This window comes from Molothrus ater, chromosome 2 (assembly GCF_012460135.2).
Source record: "Molothrus ater isolate BHLD 08-10-18 breed brown headed cowbird chromosome 2, BPBGC_Mater_1.1, whole genome shotgun sequence".
Taxonomy (NCBI): domain Eukaryota; kingdom Metazoa; phylum Chordata; class Aves; order Passeriformes; family Icteridae; genus Molothrus; species Molothrus ater.
The window spans coordinates 17728567-17751713 of NC_050479.2; positions in this window are offsets into that span (position 1 = coordinate 17728567).

A 23147-nucleotide genomic window follows, 5' to 3' on the forward strand; every position below is an offset into this window, starting at 1 on the left:
AAAAATTCTCTTTTTAGTTCTTCTCTTGGGTAAGCCAGCCACGACTGGTAATGGGGTATTTTCTTGCCCTTGCAGCTGACTGGGGGTTTCATGGCCTTATTTGCTGTTGTAACAAGTGATTTTGAATCAGATTCAGATTTTGAAGCTACATGAAGCTCTTCAAACTACTATTACAAATCATTTGACAACTATGTGCATTATTTAGTATTCTATAATGATGAAACCTGTGGTAATAGTAAATAAGCCAGTATCATTAATCTCAATTTTCAAAATTGATACAGGCAGTCTCACAATCATAAATCAGGTTCCTAACTGCTCACATGTACATTTTTGGATTAATTTTTAATTTTGGGCTCATACTTTTTTTTACTTTTGACTGTAAATGCTTAAGACTAATCAATCTACCAGTGTCCTACAACTTCAAATAATCAAACTTTAGAAGGGTGAAGCCCAAATACCCATTAACTGCTTTCCCTCTACCAAACATGGTCTTTCACTGTTAAGCATGTACGCACACAGGAGAGAATCCCCTTCTGAAAATGGGGCACCTGCTGGGGTACTGTTGTACAATGTTTCTCTCTAGGTCTACACAGATAAAATCCTAAAATAACTGTGACTAAATTGTACAGAAAATATGTCAGAAAAGCATGTTAAAATAAATTATGCAAATGAAATCTCATTGTTTAGAAAAAAATATATTAAGAGTTTAGCTTCTAAAACCTTATTGTTTTACACTCACCCATACACTCTCTTTTGCTCAATTTCTATTGCTCCTACCTGTCCAGTTTATGGGACATCATGACTAGAAGGGTCTTACAACAAAAGACTAGAATTTAACTAGAGATATTAAGAATAAAGACACAAATAATTCCATCTGGTTTATTTCATAGGTAGAAGTGTCACTAACTTTTTGATCAAACATGGCAGATATAATTTAGTGTTTTATTTCCCCTCATTATACTAAAAGCTACGTTTTATAGCAACTATGATGTTAAAAAAAGCTTAGCACACATGAAAAGGTATAAATTTAAATATTATAAATATGTACTGTCTTAGCCAAAGTGTCCTAAAGAACAGTTGCAGAAAAAAAGCATGGCATCAAATATTTCTGGATATTCCCATCATCTGTGTATAAAACACCTTATAGTCTACATGCAAATTCTTTCTTTCCACTTCAGTTTTTCCACATTCATCCTCCAGCTTCTGGCTTGTGTTACAAACAGTCATTGAGTCCAGGAGCCTGTGATCCAGTAACAAATACTGAGGAAAAATATCTGCTCCAGGCAGCTGTAAAGTATCAGAGAATCCTGATCCAAAGGTGGTGCAGTTATACCCAATACCCCTTGAGGGGTAGATTTCTACTCCAAATTCACTGTTACCTTTTTAAGCAAATAACTAAAATCTATAACATCCTTCAGTAAGTATTCCTACAGCTTAACTACTACTAACAATATGGACAATCAGCTTTTTTGGCCTGTTTTCAGCCTATCTTCCCTCAATTCCTACCTGATAATTACTAACATCTGCTTTGCTTTTTAGATCATGTTTAGTACTGGCCTGTCTCTCTGTGTGTCTGTGTTGGGTCAGGGTTTCATTTCCCTTGTGTACATTGCTTTTCAGTCAACTGCACAGCATTTCCAATGCCACTTTACTGCTTTTGTGTGTTGGCCCAAAGAGCTGTTGTTAAATGTTTGCTCCCCCTGGTGAGTGCACACCCATTGATCAATGGGCTTCCTGTCTCCTCACTGGAGCACCTTAGCCATCCAATCCATTAGTCATTGTCAAGCCTCTCCTTTGACATCTGCTCAGCTCTCAACATCTTTCTTCAATTATAGTCACCAGAACTAGACACAATATTCTTCTCTTGGTGATCACAGCAGTGTCAAAACATGTCCAGTGCTTTCACTCAGAATGTGCCTGCTTCCATGTCCAAGGGGGACATCAGCTGCTTTGGCCTCAGCATCACAGTAGGAATTTATGTTCAGCTCTCAGGATCCTAAAGTCTTTTTTAGAAACACTGTTCTCCCAGTCCCCTATCCTGAAACTACCCTGACACTATATGCACGTTCCCCTACTTTACAGAATTATGCTCTCCTGAGATAAATACACTAATTTAACATAAACGTGTTGTTTGGTGTTACACCATTGTGAGAGGGAGAAGGAAAAAGAAAGATTGGAATGGCACCTACGATCACCCACACAGTTAAATGTTAAGGATCTGTCATGGGCTTGCTCTTGAGGACGGGTAATTATTACAGGGTCAAGAGTTAATGCACTATTCAGTAACCTGTTACTCACTGAGGCAGTCTGCCACTGGCACTCCAGCAAGGAATCTGTGACCACCTCCACATCTGCTTGTCCCACTGGCCTTAGAATTGGCATTGAGGGAGGCTCCAGGAGGAACTTGAGTCAGGCATCTGAAACTGATGAAAGGCAGCAAATTTGAAGTTATGCTTTTCTCATGACATTTAGTTTTTGAACAAATATGCTTTGTGCAGCTGCATCTTCTGACACAAGGCACAGCCTTGAATTTCCTGAATGTGGCACATATGAATGGTAATCAGGGGGTCAGGGGGCAGATCCTGCTCTTGGCATTGAGGCCAAATAAGAGGAGTGGAATTAGACAGAGAGAATTAAAATAAGAATTTTATGCGCTCAATTATGCTTTAAAATAAATTATAGTCACACAGATATATTCCAGATAAAATCAAAGCAAGTATCTGATAGATTTGTGAACATGAAAGAAACAAGACTTTATTTAAATTTCATTACAATAAATTAAAATATTTCAGGGAAGTTGCAGCTTCACTAAGACGGACTGGTCCTTTCTTTGCTGTAAATATTTTAGAATAATGGAATTGTTTAGGTTGGAAAAGAGCTTTAAAATTGTGTCCAACCATAAAGTATTAGTATTAGCAGCACTCAGCAATATCAGGTTAGGACAGGGATACAAAGGGTAACCTTAGCATAACTGGTATATTTCACAAGAAACATAAATGGAAAAAATTTCATGGCTAACCTAAAAAAAAAACATCTTGCAGAAGGCATTGTTTCCTTGATGTTCACTATCTTAACAAATTGGACTTTCTCTATCCTAATTGACCCCCCTGCACTTCCTTCTTCCTAAGGCAGACAGCCACAGCAGATTGTGAACTAATGTTAACACAGTATAAAGTATTACAGCTGGAAGATTTTGTATAATTTTGTGCTTCAAGATGTATAAGCCATAGCTCAGGTTTGTCAAATTTAAAGAGAAAGGTAACAAGAAATCTCCTTGATGCCCTACCTGCATCTAATATGTGGATCAAATTTCTTTCTAAGTCAGTCACAAGACTCAGCCCTACACCTGAGAAAGCATCTGCTGTAGCTGCAGGAGGGCAGGGAGGCAGGGGGGAACAGGAGGAAAACAAGGGGGAATTAAGGGGGAAACACCTTAAGTGCAAGCCAGAAGCCTACCTGTGGCATTCCTAATTTTGGCAAGGTAATGGAGTTTATTCTCAGTGAGCTTCCCTGCAGTTATGTAATGGGATGTAACTCACAGCAGGAGCTCAAATGTATGAAAAGGAGCTAAACAAAAATTAAAAGAAGTTGCCTGGAACAAATATTCCCAATGAGAGATCTTTTGAGTGAAAAGCCACCTTTTTGTGATATACAGTCATTCCTTAGGAAACAAGGATAATTTAACCATCTGCTTTGTGCAGCTGAGTATGAGATTCTGCACTAATTACACCTCATGCAGGTAAATTCTGAAGCCAGTTATTTACATCAGTTGAGAGCAAAGCCTCAACAAGGAAAAAAATCCCTATCCAAGGCAGTGTGTAAACATATGCCAATGTTAATTATTTGCTTAAGTCCTCCTTGGAAGGACACAAACAGATGCTCAATGGTAAGCACAACTGTAGGGGTTGTTTGGAATATAAACATTCTTAAGCCTGGGAATAAGTGTTTTGCTGAAATGAAACTAGGATTGGATACCTTATAATTCAACGCAAAACAAAGTGCACCTGTTGTTCTAACACATAATATCTAATCAAGTTTCAAAGGAGAAAATGAGAGTGGCACTGGAAAATCTTAAAATAGCTTATTTTAAAAATATATTTCATATGCCTTTGTCATATTCATAATCAGAAGTACTTGATTTTGTCAGAACAAAGAGCCTTTTCTTGTAATTGATTGGTGATATTTTACTTCTGTTGTGACTTCTTTAAAAGTTCTTCCAGAATTGTTTTCTTCTCCATTATATTTCTCTAAAATAACATCACAATTACTTTTATTGTCACTATTAACTAACACTATTTATTACTACTATTCTATTACCGCTATTGACATAAAAACAACTATATAAACTTTAAAAATAATAATTTTCTTCTATATGTTTTATATGTGGGCAAAGGAGGAATAGCCACCCCACTTCAGGAAATTTCTCAGGCATTACAAGGCAGGTACTTGCCCTGACTGGCTGCAGCAGTAAATGGTATAAAGTTAGAAGTTAGTTCATCATAGCTTAGAGAGCTGTCATTGCAATTAAAATATCCACTTTGATAGAAAATGTAAAAATCCTTGTCATTCCCACTGAAGTTCATGGGGCTCTCAGGGGTGCAGGGTTGCATTTGTTACTGGATCCAGGAAAAATGGTGGAGGAGATGGAGCTTCAGCTGCTTTATTTTAAAGCACTACTCACAGGTCCTTTTCCTGGGGTTGTCACAGTGTGAGCTTTACAAAACTTCTTAACCTACTGGTGCTTGGATTAATCAGATCAATTGCTTGAGCTGCCTGGGCTGACAACATTGAGCATGTGAGACCAGGTGCCAAATCCACATCACTCTGACACTGTGACCACTGACACAGAATCAGCTGAAGCCACATGGAATCACTATAACCTAAACTTTGTGGGGCTTAGAAAATAGGCCAAGTACTCCCATTACTACTAGTGGAAACCCTAACAAAACAATCTCTGGGTTTGACAAAGCTGTGACAAGAAATGAGTAGAAACAAAAGGATTTATCATAATATGTAATTTAACTTAAATATTAGAACCTATGTTCTTTAAACTGTACCTTGCAGCACTTACTTATTAATAAATAGTATTAAAATGCAGGGATATGTGTTAAATAGATCAAATACAAGTTATGAAACAGTAAAATCCTACAAGATTCATTAAATACATTTATATAATAAAATTATATAAATTTTATATAATATATAAATATAATTGTTAAATATATTTAATATATTTAAATAATTTACTATATTAAATATAACCATTAAAATTGTGTTTTCTTGATAAAAGACACATGCTCTTCATTCTAAGGTGATTAGCTGAAAAAAAATATTCTGTCTCATTTAGGTACCTAGTGTCTGTGGATATGTGTGACTATGGTCACAAGGGTTTTCAGGATGAAGAAGAGATGAGAATGTTGACTCTATGATCAGAAGGTTTGATTTGTTATTTTATGATATATGTTACATTAAGACTATACTAAAAAGAAATAGAAAGGAAAAGGCTTCTTCAGAAGCTAGCTAAGCTAAGAATAGACAAGAATGAATAACAAAGATCTGTGTCTCAGACAGAGAGCAAGAGCCAGCTCTGCCATGAGTGGTCAGTAAATTTAAACATTTACAGGAGACTAATCACAGGTTTACCTGTTGCATTCTACAGCAGCAGATAACTATTGTTTACTTTTGGTTGCTGAAACTGCAGCTTCTCACAAGGAAAAATCCTAAGAAAGGATTTTTCATGAAAGATGTCTGCGACAGATATGCCCTTACACAGTAAGTGGCACACTGGATCACCCTGTGATCTCAAAGCATGCCTTGTGCCTCTTTGTCTGTGGGCCTGTGGCAAGCACATGACCTGGTTCTGAGGATGCAATAGAAGGTTAAAAGTACAGGCTAAAAGAAACACCTAAAAGACTTATAAAAGCCTATACTTTCCTTGTTTTTCTCAAACAGAATACAGAGTATCCAGCCTTTGAAGGAGCAGCTGCTTACATTGCAGCACGTAAAAGCCACTTCATTACTGCACTGCTCTGGCTGAAGTTTAAAAAAAAAATGTTACCCAGATTTCAACTTCTCATTACAATTCAGGAAAGAAAGCAACTTCAATCTCAAAAAAAAAAAAAAAAAAATCTTGACAGAGAAATGGAACTATTTCCTGTCCCAATCCACTGCACAATGGTCTTTTTTCACTTCTGGAAAAGAAACCACAACAGCAGAAATTATGCCAGATGAAATGTTCAATTTTTCTTTCTTTCTCTCTCTCTCTCTTTTTTTTGTTTTTTCTAACGAGGTGACAGGTCTAGGAATAAAATATGTCTGTGTTGCACTACCTTTTTGCTCAGGCTGCCCTTCCTCTGTGAGCAGCCTCCTGTGCTGAGTCAGGTCATGCTTGCATGGTTGTGCTGAAGGGGATGGATGATTCTTCAGGGCAGAAAGTGCAAAGAGTGGCTTGTGCTGTGTAGGAATTTCTGCAAGGTATGATAACCTCTCTTTTTTTCTGGATGTAGCTCAATTCTTCAACTGTAAAATCTAATAAAAAAATAAAAAGCCATGTGGAGTCAGCTGTGAACATTTGTTCTCTATGATTTGAAGAAATATGAAAGAGCTAAGGATCTCTGATTATTTTTCCAAACTTGAAATTGTACTGAGGAGAGTTGCATTTTCTTTGCCTTCTGTAACACAGGGAAAAACATCAAAGATTTGTTCCCCCAGCAAAGCTGGGCTTGGAAACTTTTTCTGTCCTTCAGGAAGATGGTGGTTGTGAGACAATTTTGTGGAGTCACAGCATCATAGAATATCCTGAGTTGGAAGGAGCACACAAGAATCACTAAACCAGCTCCTGGCAGGAGGGCCTAGGACATCCTGGAGGTTAGAGATATTTCCTTAGCATTCTCTAGCTGCTGCACCTGTTTCCTTCTCTGGCACAGTGCCTTGGGTATGGTGGCCACCATATCCACAAGCATTTTCTGATGGCAGGGTGCTCTGGCTCCTTCCCTCCTGGTAACCTCCGGCTGCAGGAGAGTGGGCAGCTGGGAAACTAAGATGGAAAGGGACAGCAGTCATAGCAGGGGAAGCTTGGAGAAGAATCTGACTGATCTAGGGTGGCTGGAGAAAATGTCACAAGCTCAGAAATGGTCAGCTCAGGGTTGAGCTCCTGACTCCCAAACACATGGAAACATGTCCTCCAGCCAGAGGAAGGGAACAAACTGACAAGGAGGTGCCTGTCCTTGTGGCTTGGCTCTACATCCCCAACAGCCCCAGCCAGCATGGGGGGCTGAGGAGGGGATGTGTGTGAATGGCAGGGAACCAGGGCAAGATGAGTGGGGTGGGACAGGGCAGGGACAATGACAGAGCTGGTGAGGTGGGGTGGGACAGGGCAGAGTGGACAGGGCAGGGACAGTGACAGAGCTGGTGGGGTGGGACAGGGCAGGGACAATAGCAGAGCTGGTGGAGCAGGGTGGGACAATGGGCAGGGACAGTGGCAGAGCTGGTGGAGCAGGGTGGGACAGTGGCAGAGCTGGTGGAGCAGGGTGGGACAGGGCAGGGAGCAGAGCAGGATGTGGGGTGGGACAGAGGAGCAGGCAGTGATGGGAGCACAGGCTGCAGCAGGCAGGGCTGGGCAGGGCCTGGGGCAGCTGTGGGGAGGTGACAGGGCAGGGACAATGGGCAGGGCACAAGGTGGGCTCAGAGGTGCCAGGCAAGGGCAGGTGCTGGGCATGTGCCAGTCAGGGTAAGCTGCTGGAAAACCAGAGTGCTCCCATTCTGCTGCTTGGATATCTCTGAGGAAAGCCTCCATCACCTCCCACCCCTGCCCCCAGGAGCAGACCTGCCAGTCTAAGGACACTGCAGCAAGCTCTGCTGGCATTCCCTGTGCTAAAGAAGGCCAAAGACCCCCTTTGTTTAATAGAAAAAGCTTTTATTTTTATTATACCTTTTATTATTAATGCCTTTTAAAGGTGTTCTTTCACTCAGGTTGAGAGAGAGCTTTTTCCTTCATTTCAGATTAACTATTTCATCTATCTGAGCTGTTTATTCAGAGCTCTGAAACAACACAGCATTTGGAATATTACAAATTTTCTTTTTAATTCCAAATAAAGTAGATGTAGAGGGCAAGAGCTACCAATTCTATGACTTCCAAGTTGTGGTTAGACCTGCAAAACCAATCATCTCACATTATTTACAAATTCTATTCACCTTCCTGATGAGACATAACATTTTAAAATTTGAATGTTTTGATAAACTGACCTTTTTCAACCCACCACACCTGAAGAACATTTTAGTTAATTAAACCAGTTGCAAAACACTACCTTGGTGTTTATAATTCATGATTAAAGTGATTCTAACACAAACAGTGCATGAAAAGTGATCTGAAATGAGGCAGGTTATTTATTTTAATATGATAAAAATGTAAACATAAAAATGCCTCTTCTAGGTCTTCATTTTAGCAAGTCATATTTAGGCTTAGGGATGGAACAGGTTCCTGATCCTGGTGTAATGGAAACCAGTGAAAGAAACAATTTAAGTGTCCATGGAAAATAGTCCTAATAATCTTAATGTTTTCTGCCTTCTAATTTTAGAACATAATTTTAAATTATCCTGTATTTCAGCCCTCACTTTTCAGTAAAAAGGGGATAATGTATTCTTCCTCACATGACAAGACATGCAAAATCTTTACAATATTATACTTACTGGTTTGTATGTTAAGTGGCAGTCTAATTTCACTCCATGCAGCAAATTCATCTGCCTCCTGCCCCCTGAAATTCTTTTGTTCCATCAGTCTTTCTTTCTGTGCAATTAAAAAATTGCTGAGGGACAGAACTTATGTATACAGGGTATAAAACCAGAAGTCCTTCAGGGAGATCTGCCACAATAATTATTTATGAAGGGGTATTAGTGGGATCTAGCCTCAAATCCCTTAAAATATGATCACTGAAGTGTGTTTAAACATGCATTTAATTTACTCTGGTTTAGGATTAGCCCTTTGTTTCCAGTGTGCCAGATGAGTTCTGTCAGAAATGGGATATTGCTCCATAGGGTGACCAACCGCAATCCTCCTTGTTTGTGTCATGGTGCAGCTGCCCAGAGCTGGACCTGTGCTCTGGGAGGAGGCTGAATTCAATGACCCCTGAAAGTCTCTCTCAAACTGGACTGTTCTGTGCTGCTTTTGATGGCTGCTAATGCTGTGCAAAGAGTACATCTTGCAGGAATAGGTGAGACCCTGTTTTCTTGTTTGAAGGTCTCACCAGTCCTGCCCTTGGTGGCACAAGGCTGCAGCTGAGGGCCAGGCTTTCCTTACAGACATTTAGGAAGCAGGAATACTCTGGTACTCTCATATGAGCACTATTCTATTGTTTTGTGACCCAAACTCCCTCTGAAAGCAGGATGGACTTAACATAGTTGTTATCCTGTTAACCTGCCTTTAAATCACTGAGGTTTTGAAGAATTTCTCAAGCAGTTACCTAGACAAGTAAAGCTAACAATGTAAATGATATACATTTGTATATTTGTGAAATAATGTCTTCATATTATTGCCAAGCAATCAAAGTAACAGATGTCAAATGACTGTAAGATTGAAACAAAAAATCATTGTAAGGCTTTTTTTTTTTCAGAACACTTAAATCTTTTTACACAAACTTGAAAGCTGGTTTTAACATTAATGAGAACAGATTATTTTTACATACTTGCCTGGTTTCAGTAGCAGGAGATAAAACAAACCCTGAAATGCCTTGAAATTGCTCTATCAAGGTTTTAAATGAGGTATTTCTGACAGATCTGTGCATGTGTGTAGCCACCAATGTTGGCTCTGTGCTGAAGAGCAGGGCTGGAGTAGCACAACACCAATAGTAGTGTCAAGTTGATTGTGGATTGCCTGTACAAAATAGAGATAAATATAGAAGAAAAAGATCAGTGGGCCCTGCTTGGGTATATTTCAGCGTGCTGAGAATTTGCTAATATCATTGCAAAGATATGTTATCCTTTTTGAAAAGTCACAGAAACCAGAGGGTTGTCAAAGAGAGAAGAGAAGAGAAGAGAAGAGAAGAGAAGAGAAGAGAAGAGAAGAGAAGAGAAGAGAAGAGAAGAGAAGAGAAGAGAAGAGAAGAGAAGAGAAGAGAAGAGAAGAGAAGAAGGTTTGGGGGGAACTAGTTTCATTCTTCAAATATTCAATTAATTAATATAAATATTAAATACTAAGAGGTATTTCTGGAGAACACTCTTCACAAAGATACACAAGGGCAGGGCAAGAGGCAGCAGACAAGTTGCCTTAGGAAGTTCTGTCTGTATATTAGGAAAAAATACTTCACTGTGGGAAGAGTAATTATTGAAATCGTCCAGAGTCGGGACATGTGCAGGGCCATCCTTCCCGGCAGAGCTGGGACTCGGAGGGGGCTCCGAGCCAGGCTGTGTTTCTCGGGAGAGCCAGAAGGTGGCACGGCTCAACAGCAGTAGCAGCCTGCAGGGCTCTAGGGGCTGCTGCAAGCTGGAGGAAATGCTGAAAAACCCATGGTGGTAAAGAGAAAAGGGGCTCAACGAGAACCAATTCTACTTCAGAGAGCGTAAGTAAGCATAGTTTAAGAGAAAAGTTTACTTTTTGGACGATTTTGTATCAAAGGTGTGTTCTGTGCCTGCATGCCCAAGCCAGGTAACACTGCTCTGTGCTGGTAGCCCTTCCTGGCATAGGGTTACCCTGCAGCTTAATGGTGGCCTTCCTTGGCTCTCCTTCCCTGACAGGGAGGCCATTTGACAGGTCAAGGAACACCTGAACAGCACCCACAGGTGCTTTATGGGCAGGCAGTTTCAGTCCCATGTTACACACGTGTCGAGGGAATGCGAGGCACCGTCCTCCCACAGAGCAGGGCATGACAGGCTGATCCTCAGAAAAGGCATCACCAAAGGGAATAGAACTTGGAACTCTGAGGACAGAAGGAATTTGAGACCTTGCTGCTTGCCTGATTAGCCCATATCTCATTCCTGATGTGTGTCTGAAGAGTCCCTGGGAAACACAGAGGCAGCAAGCAGGCTGCACTCTGTGTAAGGTTATCTAAAAGTGAACAGAAATGGTTGCTAGAGATGATTAGGCTCCAGCTAATTTTGTTGTTGATTTTTTCTGCTGCTGGTGTTATTATACTCTGATAGAAGCCATGAATATATCACAACCAATGTAAAAACTATATGTAAAGACTAAAAAAACCAATGTAAAGACTATTTCAGTTGATGCAAAAGAGTTCTGGTTGAGCAATATTTGCCTTGGTAAACAGAGATGGATGAAAAAGTGAGTGAATGATTCCAATGTACCATGTTCAGATACATCCAACACAAGTGAATATTGGAGCTGAGAGGTTTTCCCAAGCTCTTTTCAGCTTGTATGGATACATTCCCTTAATCTCAGGAGGAACTCACGGAAATGTAATGTAAATGTTTTTTATAAGCTGATGACTACTCACACCTGAGGGCTTTGGGATTACTGTCAGTTTAAAAAAATGTAGCTGAGTGCTTGAAGTAAAAGCTGATTTATCTTTTTAATGATGGATTTATAGTATTGAAATGCCATTGCTCCTAAATACAGGACAAAGAGGCAGGTCCAAACCAAGCAGTTTGAAGGTGTTTAATATGATGACATGGAACATATTTGTATGAATGTTTGAGGAGAACAATGTGATCTGATGGAAGTGGTATTTGATAGATTAATGGTGGTAGTGGGGTTAATTGGATGAAACTTGCCTAAAGTTAATTCAGAAACAAATTTTAAAAGACTTAATGGAACTACCTGGAAGCTCACCCTTGGTAACAAAGTGGTCAGAGTGTTTGTTTTGAGGAGTGGGAGGAAAAGGAGCTCCTTTCCTTAAGTTATTTCTTTGCCAAGTTTGGGAGAGAATTTGAAACGTGGTCCTGTGGAGCTCGTTTTGCTGTAGGCTACAGGGAATTCAGGGTGGTTTCTTCTGGTCTTTGAAACTGCTTCTGTGAAATATGTACTGGATTAAGAAATGAAACCAAAACCTCCCCAAAGAATTTGTAAATCACCATCACAATGTCAGTCTCTATCTCTGTGGCCTGTAGTTGTCTGGGTACTGGAACTGGTGGGAAAGGATGAATGGAATTGTTCTCCTCCTTTGCTCAGAGCAGGAGACAAAGCTTTAGTTCAAACTTTTACTCACAGTGAAGCAGAGAAAGAGAGTGAGCTGCACTCTTCTGCAAAGCTGCCAAGACTGCTATGCAGGACATTAGAGAGATTTCGGGTTTGTTTCTGCATCCTAATGAGTGTATTACAGAAAATACCAAAAATTACAAGCTTAAGAGGATTGTGTCTGGGGTTTTTAATATTGTCTTTTGCCAAAATCACTATTTAAAAAGCTTTGTATTAACAGAAATGATTTTTTTATTTGATTTGGCCACAAACCCAGGGATCTTGCATCTTGGAAATACCATAACTGCATTAATATGGTGCTTCATGGCAAGGGTAATTAGCCCACGAATAATGAGGTTCTGATGTAGTTACACTGCTGCCTGTTCTGGAGCTCATTTATTGTGTGACAGTTTGAAGATCTTTGTGCCATACTCCACTGCTCAGTGTCAGTGTGCCCTCAGTCATCTTAATGTCTTCCTTATGTCTTTTTCACGCTTTCAGTCTGAAAACAGATGACTGCTCCCTTTCCTCTTAATGTTTAGCACTTACTGAGTTTAGCAGACAAGGTGAGCTTTAAAATTCAGTCAATGAAATGAATTGGTGGAAATGTGCAGCAGCAGAGGCTGTCTGGTGGCCAGAAAGGATGGAGAAATGGAGAAGAACAGAACATTTCATTCTATCTTCATCAGAAGACAGCCTGTAGAGTCTGTTGGGTCACTTAACACTTAACTGTGTGCTGAAGTAGGGAGCTCTTTGCCCTGGAGGTGCTGGAATTACAGAAGGCTTGTTTGTCATCAGCCTGATAATGTCAGAGCTCTGACACCAGGACCCAGCCATAGCAAAGGGTTGTGCAGAGTAACATATGGTGATTTTCAGTCTAAAGTCCCTTTGAAGTAAAACAAATGCCATCAAATAAGGCTCAGAGGGAGGATAGAAAAGGGGAAGGAGGAGAAATAGGATGCATCCTCAGAGGTGGTTCAGGGAATAGGGAAGAAATACACTCACTGTGGATATTTGCACACTTCCTGTGCTGTGTATACCCTCGTGTAAGGATGGCAGTGAATGTGCACAGCAGCACCCTTACCAAGAGGAAGGAAAAAAATCTTAGTCTGTCCTTTAACCTATCTGTGTTTTCCTCATCTTTAAACTGTGTGAAATGACAAAGTAATTGATAGGGCTTGCTCCCTGTTTGCTGAATTGAATCTTTGGATGTGAACTTAGTGCGGGCAGGACACGCTGGTGTAACTGTGTCAGTGAGGGAACACTGACATCTAAGTAAAAATGCTCCAAGAGCTCAGAGGTGGGCTCAGGGCTGCTCAGGGGTAGGTGAGGTAATATATAACCATAGAGTAGGCCAACAGAACTCTTATTCCACAGCAAGGAACTCCATTATTGCTCAGTTACTGCTCTGCAAAATAGGCAGGATCTATCCCTGGAGTGATACTGCTGGTTTTGCTTCATTCCTTTATGAAACACCAGTTGAAGTGGTTAAAAGCTTAGATTTCAATTTATGGTATTCATGCTTTTCCAGGCTTTCTGTGCATGTTAGCAATCAAATTTTATCATTCTTATTGACTCTCTCTGGACTACATCAATGTCCTTTCTCAAAAAGGCAGCCAAATATTTCAAAGAGGATTATAAATGTTTTAAAAGAACCAGATTTAATTCTCCCTTCTTGTTTATCCATAGTGATTTGTTGGTGTTGATGGTTTCACGAGTCTTCCTCATACCCAGGCCCTCCCTATATATTTGTGTAATATAAGAGGTTCAGCTTTCATGATGTGTGCAGCAAATTTAGGAAGCAATTCTGCAAGAGTACTGAAATTCTAAATGAGGTTCAGCAGGTACAAACCCATATGAAGCTGAGAGAAGAAAATGTGTTGAATCTCACACAAATGAGAACTATGCAGTACAGCACAATTGTTGTTGATGAAGTTTGAAAGAAAGTGAAACATCCCACTAGCTGCCTTATTTGAACTTGAATTGTGTTTGAGAGTTGAGCCTAGGTTGCATAACGTCTTTGTCAAAACAAAATGTTTGCATTTATAAATTTGTTCTTTGGAAGAATTCCTGCTATATGCTGCATTGCACATGTTCCATCCAAAATGCTGAAATACATGGAATTAGTACTTAAAATGAAAGCAACTTTTATGACCTATTCTGAGTCAAGTATGAGCCTTATGATTCAGGGCACTGAAACCGTGAAAGATATATTGAGCAGGGGCCAGTCACTAATGTATCAGGTCATGCATTCTTTGTATCCCAGACAACCTTAAGTTTTTCAGATATGTCTGCTTCATGTGAAGGGCTGCAGTAAGGCTAAATGTTAAATCTCAAGATTCAGAGATAATAGCAAGAAAAAATATCTAGAAAGGGTTTCTTGATTTTATTTTTAACTATAGTGGAATTCTGCAATCTCTTATATGAATAACTTATTAATGATTGGTAAAATTGCAGTTCTTATATAACAAAAATACTGTCTGATACCTCTGTATCTGAAATTTACAGATTTCACTTAAAAGGAATGTTTTCACTTAGGAGATGAAAACCAGATTCTGTGGAGAGAGCACATTTGCTGTTGACTGATCTCAACGCTTCCTGGTGCACGTCTCCTGCAAACACATAGAGCATTGGTGGAGAGGGCCTTGGTTGTAGCTGCTAAGGACTTTGAGAATGCTTCCTATAATCTGAAAGGCTTCATATTCTTCAGGAAATGGTGTTTTCAAAGCAGGACTTTCTTAGCATATCAGGCTTCCAATTTAAACCCAGGAACCTTGAGAAAGGTGCTAAGTGCAAGGCCACGAGCTGGATTCCCACTCTTTTCACGTACCTATCCCACTTCCAAAGATCCAAATTGGTTTAAATTTGTCTTTTTAAAAGTGCTGGTTCTAGAGGTAACACCTTTCTCAGACCTAAGCAGCACGTAAATAAAATTTACTTGTGTTCAAAATCCAGACCACGGCATTGAATTTCAGCTGTCTGAGAATGCTGAGCTGATTCTCAGACTCCCATCTCCTGTAGAAATGTTGTGCCCAAACCTTGTGCAGCAGAGGAGTAGCTCTGTGTTGGGAGAACTTCAGCCAGCTGTGCAGAGGCTGCCACAGCCCCAGAGCAGATGCTGTGCTACTCTGGCCAGAGCCCTGGGTGCTGCAGCAGTGCGCTGCTGGTCACAGACACGGCCACACTGCCAGGAACAGGCTGCTTACCTTTTCCTGCTTAGCCTCCAATTAACAAGTAACTGGCTTCTGGTGAACTACAGGAAACTGAAAACATGGGAAAACAAAAACAAGTCTGGCCAAAACAACTGGTGAACATTCGGAACAAAAACACCATTTCTAATAGCAGGCTTTTTTTCTAAATGACTCTCATTTCTGAAAAAGGAAGCTGAGGTAAAGGACACAATGATCTATGCAGGGTCACTCAGATTGCTTTCTCCTTGGCAGAGGCTTCTGGTTAGTGGCTCACCTTCTGCTGTAGTGTTTTGACTCACTGGAACAGCAGAGGTGCCATCAGTCCTTGCCAGGCTCTTTCTGTGCATTGCGTAAGGCGCGCTGCCTCACAGAGAGCTCTGAGGAGCAGCACAAGAGCTGGCACAAACAGGACAGCAGGGAGTGTGCAGCTGGCAAGAACAAGCTCCTGTGGTAGCTCACCACATGTCATGACACTGCTTCTGACACAGTGCTATGGCAGGGCATGGCAGAGGAGAGCAGGTGTTCTCACTCCTCATTCATTGTTTATTCCCTCGGGGAATGGATAAAGCCAATGGCCTCCCTTTTAATTCCGGAATCTTTTGCTTTCTTGTGGGTGTGTGTGTATGGAGAGAAAACCACCTCTATTCTGAGTTGCTTTCACATTATATTGACAGGACCAAGTTGATTATCTTTGGGTGAAACCATGGACAAATTGGGGGGAAGCAACCCAGTGTCCTAGCTAGCCAAATTTACACAGGAGTATTGCTGGTATAGAACTTTGTGCTATTGTGTCAGTCCACAAAGATGTGAAATCAGCCCATTAACAAATGATTGATTTCAGGCAGCATTTTTGCTTCTAGTTGTGTCATGTCATCAGGGTTCACATTATCAAACTTGTCTTTCATAGCACAATTTTTTTTGGTTGTTTTTTAATGTACGAGTATTTTTCCTTATACCAGAGCAAAAGGGCTATCAGAAAACAGAATTGTGAAATTCCCATTACTATGGCAAATGCAGCTGATGCTGAAAGGGAGCAGATGTGCTGGGCCAAGGCCTGGGAAGTAGTTCTGGAGAGCCAGGAGCCTGGCTGAAGCCAGCTGAGCTCTCAGGAGGGTGCTCTGCAGTGTGTTTTCTTTGGAGACAAGAAGCTTTTGCTCTTTCTCAGCTCTTGGCTGCTCTCTCATGTTCCTGCAACCCTCGCAGTTGTACTAACATAACTGTGGTGTTTGCCGTCAACTCATTGCTATCTGCTAAAAAGAAGCTTCATGTCCTTGATAAGGGCTGGGAATTTTGGGGCAGTGTTAGACATAAGAATGTGAGCAGGGAGGAGATGGCTTCCTCTCTCCTGCTCAAACCCATCCCAAGGTGGCGAGGCCTTCCTGCTGCTCCCCATCAGAGGAGGCTCTCTAATCCTGCTGGCTCCTGCTCTGTGCCTCCACGTCCCAGCCACGCTTTCTAAAAGCAAATACAGTCAGAGCAGCATTAGTGTGAGGCACATTGATTGGATTCTTCTACAGGAAAATAAATCTCATGGAATTAGTCTCGCTTCATTTGTGCCCAGAGCCTTGTGTTGTTTCAGAGCTGCAGTATGTGTTTGTAGGAGGATGGTCATGGGAGCAGTGACCTTTAGTTGGAAATATTGCAGTGTGCCTTCATCCCTTGCCTCAGGACAACAGCTTTCTTTTTTTATTTTTTTATTTTTTTTCCATTCCTCTGAGGAGTATCTGGTTTCAAATTATGTTAAAAGACTTAAGGCTTCTTTTTTTTCCCCTTGACACTGCCCCAAACAAATATTTTCCATTGGCAAAACCCCTTAATTTTTTCGTTACTATTGAAGTGGTTTTTATTCCCCCTTCTCCACCTTTTTTAATATGGCAGCATCTCCAAGGCAGAAAATGAAGGTCTGGTTAGATCTATAAATCTTGCTGTGGGCAGAGCATTTTGAGTTGCTTGGACACTGTTATCTGATGTCTGCATCTGATTTGGCTGTTATGTAACAGAATTTGTGTAAAACTTTATTCAACTGTTAAATGAGTAGTAGTCTCCTTTGGAGGCCCAGCTCATTCATTGCAATAGATGCTATGGTTAAAACCAAGCACTGTTTCAGGGTGAAGAAATGGCTCTATCTGATGATCTTCATATGGCACTTGCTTTAAACTTGGCAGAGGCTTTGCTGACAAGAGTAAGTGGTGACTAATGCATCTGCAAATTGTACTAGTTGTGCACTGCTTTTTAAAAGGCCTAAGCACAGCCAGGAGTAACAGAGCTAATGCTTGTGGAGGAGCAATGGGTGCTTGATATCACCCTTAGAAAGTTTTGAATGCTTCTGCAAAAGAGAGGTAAAATTTGCCTCTTACTGTTGGATCTTTTTTCTGCTGTCTTACCTCAGTAGTATCTCATTTCAGCAAGAAATCCAGGGTCACCTGCTCAGAGGCAGGAGAGTTGCCTTTTTCTGGGCTTCTGTAGCATTCAGACTTGGATGAGCAGCCTCTCTGCCAGTGGCAGCTCTCTGAAACTCACCTTAAGGAGGTGACCCAGAGGTATCTGCATTGCACTTAGTTCTTACACTGGGCAGCTCTTGCTTTTGAATTTATGCACATCTCTAGACTAATAATTAGCTTTAGTTAAAAATCAAGCTAGATCTCTTAAAGAAAAATCTGTGTAAAGGTGTTGCAATAAATTCTAAAGCAGCTTTAATTGAACCTTTTCATATAACAGATTGAAAGGGTGAAACAAAATCTGTACAGAAATACTTGTCACAGAGCAATCCATAGAACTTTTCATTGTGTGCATCCATTCAAGTGCCTGATACAGCATCAGTTTTGTAGTGATGTAACACTGCTGACTTTTTCCACTGCAAAGTTTCATGCATAAGTAAAAGAGTAGCTCTACTTGTGCCTTGGGAGAAATAATAAAATGCTGGTTTTAGTTGACAACTGATGATTAAATCATTCAAACATCAAAGGAAGCACATATTAACTATGTCTAAGTAAATTTAAGGGCTATTAATTTTTTATACAAAGTGGACAAGACATGGCATCCAAAATTCAGATAGAAAAAGTGGAAATCATTGGAGAAGTGCTGCTTTTAGACTACTGGGGTGGTATTGAGTAAAGATGCAATATTACAGATTAAAATTCATAATGAAAAGCATTGTTTTAACTGGGAGATGATTAACACAGATTTTTTTTTGTGTTGAAACACTGCTTTTTGGTTTTACTACATCATCCAAGTTAAAGTAGTGGTATGTGCTGAAAACAGAAGAAGGATTAGATAGAAATTACCCTGTTCTATGTAAAAGAATACATATCCTGAAAAAATTACATTTCACTTCATGCATTTTGTAGTGCAAACACCATAAACCACAAAAATCTAACTTTAAAGAGTTAAAAATGTTAGCACTACTCCTGCAATGGACTTATACTTTAAACTAAATTTTTATTTGTCCAGAATAAATGTTAGAAGTAATTCAAGTTGAAGCTCTCCGATAAAAAAGAAAGAGGGTTTTACTATAACCTTATAAATTAGTTGAGTAAGAATATTGATGTATATGTATTTCTGGAGATGGATTAACTGTCCTTAAAAATTGACTTTCAGCAACCTTTTTATGCAAATGCTGAAATGAAGTCATAGCTGTACAAAATATTGCTGCATTGTAGTATGTAAACAAATGCATGTCTGTAAAAGAATACAGATGTTTTTGTTGAGGTTGTGATCATTTTGCAGACATCTTGCACAAACTGCTTTTTAATATTTTGAAATTACTTTTCTTTGTCTTCATAAATTTAAAAAAAAATATTCAGGACCAAATTCACTCATGCCATAAGTGAGCAGTGAGCATATCATTTTTCTTCTCTGTGACAGGTATCTGAATTTAGTCCAGTGATACTGAGACTTGTCCTTAATTTACATGAAATTTCCTTACTCCTGACCTCCACCTCAGTTCTTATTTCTTCATTCAAAATAACTGCATATTTCCATCACTTTCAGTGATGTCATAATGGAGGCAGAATGGCAGGATGGCTGTCATTTATTTTACTCACTTAAAGTCAATTGCAACTCATTTTCAAAAAAAAAATGAAACAAAACAACCAACCAAACAAACAAACCCCAAAAAAATAAACAAAAAGGAAAACCTCATTCTGGAGATAAGTGGGATGTAGTGTGAGAGAGATGGTGTAATACAAGTGTGTGGACAGACTGAGGAGATGGAGGAGGGGGCATGAAAAGGTGCATGAAATACAAGAGGTGAGATTAGAGGAGACAGGAGAGGTTGCCTAAAGTACCCACCTGCCTGGTGTGAGGAATTGAGGTGTGGTAGCTGGAGCTTTCCTCATATGGAGAGTAGGGACTGTTTGCTGCTTCCCTTTTGTACTGACAATTGAACTGTTCCCTTACCCATCTAGGCTAGGAACTTCCTGCAAAAATAATCAGCCACAGTATGCAATGTCTAAAAAAGCACAAATATTTATTAGAGCAGCACGATTTCTGGATGCCTGAATTGTGGTTTATAAGTGTTTTGGATGGGCTGTACTGAGGCTTTCACTTGGAGTGGACAGAGTGGACAGAGGCTTTTTGATAACCATTGTGTCATTCTCTGCATGGGAAATTATGTTTGGATTAACTGGTTCTTCATTCTGGGTGCTTCTAGGTGCCCATATATCCTCCTTTATCTTTGACTTCTGACCTCCTCTCCCATTTAATTATACTCAGTTCTTGGCTTTGTTGTCCAGATCTGTGACTCATTTGACCTAAGTTTTCCTCAAACTACAACTTCTTTTTTTTGAAGCTGAGCCAGAGGGAAGGATAGCCCAGCACCATTTTTTAGCTTTGGATATAAAGGCTGATCTGAGGTGAGCAAAAGCAGGTGGAGAGATGTGTGAGCCTATCCCCAGCTGGCAGCTGAAACCAACTGGGGCCCAGAGATGCTGGGCCAGTGGAAGATATTTCTTGCCTCAGCAGTTACAATCCAGCTAACCAGCGAGTTCAGCAGCTGGTTCACTCAGATTTAATTTGCAGTTCTTTGAAAACCTCAAAATGAGTATTATGTGCTCATAGGAACAGCCAGATCTGCACACTCCTCTGCAGATGTCTTGGCAGTGCTCTCTTCATTATGCTGCTGCAGGAAAAATTGACCATGGCTGGTGCTGTGGTACTTCTCCTTCTGCTTTCCTCATTGAGGACAGTCTTAGGAAAATGTGCAAGTTTTGCACTAACATTTTAACAAAACCTGTAAAACTGTGGTTTTTAAGGTCCTTGCTAATTTCTTCTCCTCTTTCTCCTGTCCTAGAAACAAAACAAAAGCAGAACAAAAAGAGGAAAGTTTGAAGGTGTAAGAATAAGAAAGCAGAAAAGGTAGGAAGGCTTAATAAAAAGAAAAGAAATGAGGAAATGAGAAGAATAAAGAAAGCAAATCCCAAAAGTGTAACTCTTCACATTACATGTAGAAAACCATACAAATTGACTTCAGCTGTTTGCTGCAAAGAATGAGACTATTTCTTTTATACCCTGCCTTTTCTATTAGAATATGTATTTTTATTCCTAGTGTAAAGTATCTGAGTTTGTGATAATTCTGAATGTATGTAGCACTCATTCAGTTAATCTGTATCCTTTGTTCTTCAAGATTACTTAACAATTAGAGATTTTATGGCTTAGGAAAATTTTGGTGGACATGTAACTAAACTGAAGCTAAGCTTTTTACAGGCAAGGGAATCTTGACGGAAAGGAGCACTTGATATTTAAGAGGCTCCATCTGCCTCATGTGAATTGATGAAGAAATTGCAGCCTAAAAATATTGCATGTGTTTGTTACCATAGCTCCCTGGTGTGTTGCAACCAGCTATTGAAGTCAGCCAAAGTATTGTATTCTCACAAGTGCAGCACCTTTACATTCCAGATGAATTCTCAACATGCCTTGCTTTACTGAAAATCTTTATACTTGAGCTGCTTAAATGTCCACCAGCAGTGCATTGTCATGATTTCTTGATCTCCTAAACCTCACTTACATTTAAGAGGTATTTTTCCATACACCATTCCAACACAGAAAAACCAACAGATAATAGATATAAAGTGGTTGCTTACCTAATTTACTTTGAAATCAGGTGAAAGCCTCACCTATATTTCTCACATCAAATGCAGTTGTAGTATTTATTTTTCTCCACCTGCTTCCTTTACCATGCTCTCTACAGTTGAAGGAGAACAGAATGCTTATGATGCCTTTAACACTGTGAGTTTCCTACCTGTATCACCACACCATACTTTGTCTTTTAGTATTTTGTTGTGAGTCTCTCTTACATTGCAAAATGTTTTATGGCATTTCTCCACTTCTGTCTTCTAAAATTCAGTGACTGATGACCTCAGAGGTGGATGCAGTGCTCCAGGTGAGGTCTCACAAGAGTGGTGTAGAGGGGGAGAATCCCTCTCTGGAGCTGCTGGCCATGCTGCCTTTGCTGCAGCCCAGGGTGTGTTTGGCTCTCCAGGCTGCAAGCACCCATTGCTGTGTCATGTCCACACGCTTTTGCCTCAGGGTTGATCCTTTCTGGGTGCAGGATTTGCAGTTTCCCTGGTTGAGCTTCATGAAGTTCCTGTTGGCCCTTTTCTGTCACCTGTCAAAGCCCCTCTGGAAGGTGACACAACCACCTGGTGTCAAACGCTTCATGTTTCTTTACATGTTTTTCTTTCCCCAAGAAGTATAAAGGCTGTTTACAGACAATGTAAAGACTTGTATTAGCAGCCAGATTAGAAGATCTTCAGTGTATTTAAGATGTATACAGTAAATATATTTCAGAAGTATAAATTCCCTTCCACTGAGCCTTAGGAGAAATTTTCTTTCCTAATACATACTTGTAATTCATTGTAAGGAAAGTTATGGGTATCAGAAAGACAGCAACCTTATATGCTTCTTGTTAGAAGTAAAAAAAAAAAAAAAAAACCCACACATTTTTTTCCAAATGTCTGCTCAAATAGGAACTTGTCTTGGAAAAAATTTAGTGGTGTACTAGGGTAGTATGAAATGGAAAAATTTAAATAATAGCAAAGAGAAAAAACCTTTTAAGTTAACCTGCTTATGTAATTTCCTCTCCTGGTAGCTTTCTTGCAGCAAAGTGTGCCTTTTGTCAAAAGAAAGGAAGCATGATAAAAAATGCTTTTTTTCATGTTTGACTTGCTGCTTCTGAGCAATTAAAACAAAGAATTCAATCTCTCCCATCTTTTTGGTATGAGCTTTTGAATATGAATGAGTCAAGATGCCTATTTTCACTCATAAGTTTGAGATTAGAATTCAATGTGTTATTAGGGATTGATTGCACAGATCAAGACAGAAAAGTCCCTTTCTTTACTACAAGGTTTATGTGTGAAAGAATGCCTTTGTGATCTACACAAATGTGTCTTGCCAAAGAAAAATGAGTTTTTGTCTTTGCTGTGAACCAGAAGGATATTTTTATCAGAAAAAGTTGGGAAGGAAAAACAAATACTTCAGGACAGCTTGGCAGTGCCCATGCTCCTGCTCCACCCTCCTCCTCCCATCTGCAGCCCTGACCTTGGCCCTGCCTCCATCTCCTCCTGCCACCCCAGGAGCTCTGCAGGGCTCAGGGCTCTGTCTGGTGGACACAGTGTCTGTCTGTCTGTCTGTCTGCAGTGCCAGCCCTGGGGCACTCCAGCCCAGCTGCCCATCCAGGAATGGCTTTGGAGGAGACAGCTTGCAGAATTAGAAAGGGGATCTGTGCAAAATAAACAACATGTGTAAGGAAATGTGCAAATCACATTATACCTTCTCACAAATCCTTTTGCTTTCCTCCTTCGCACTGCATGAAGGTGAGGCTGGCTGTGACAACTTTG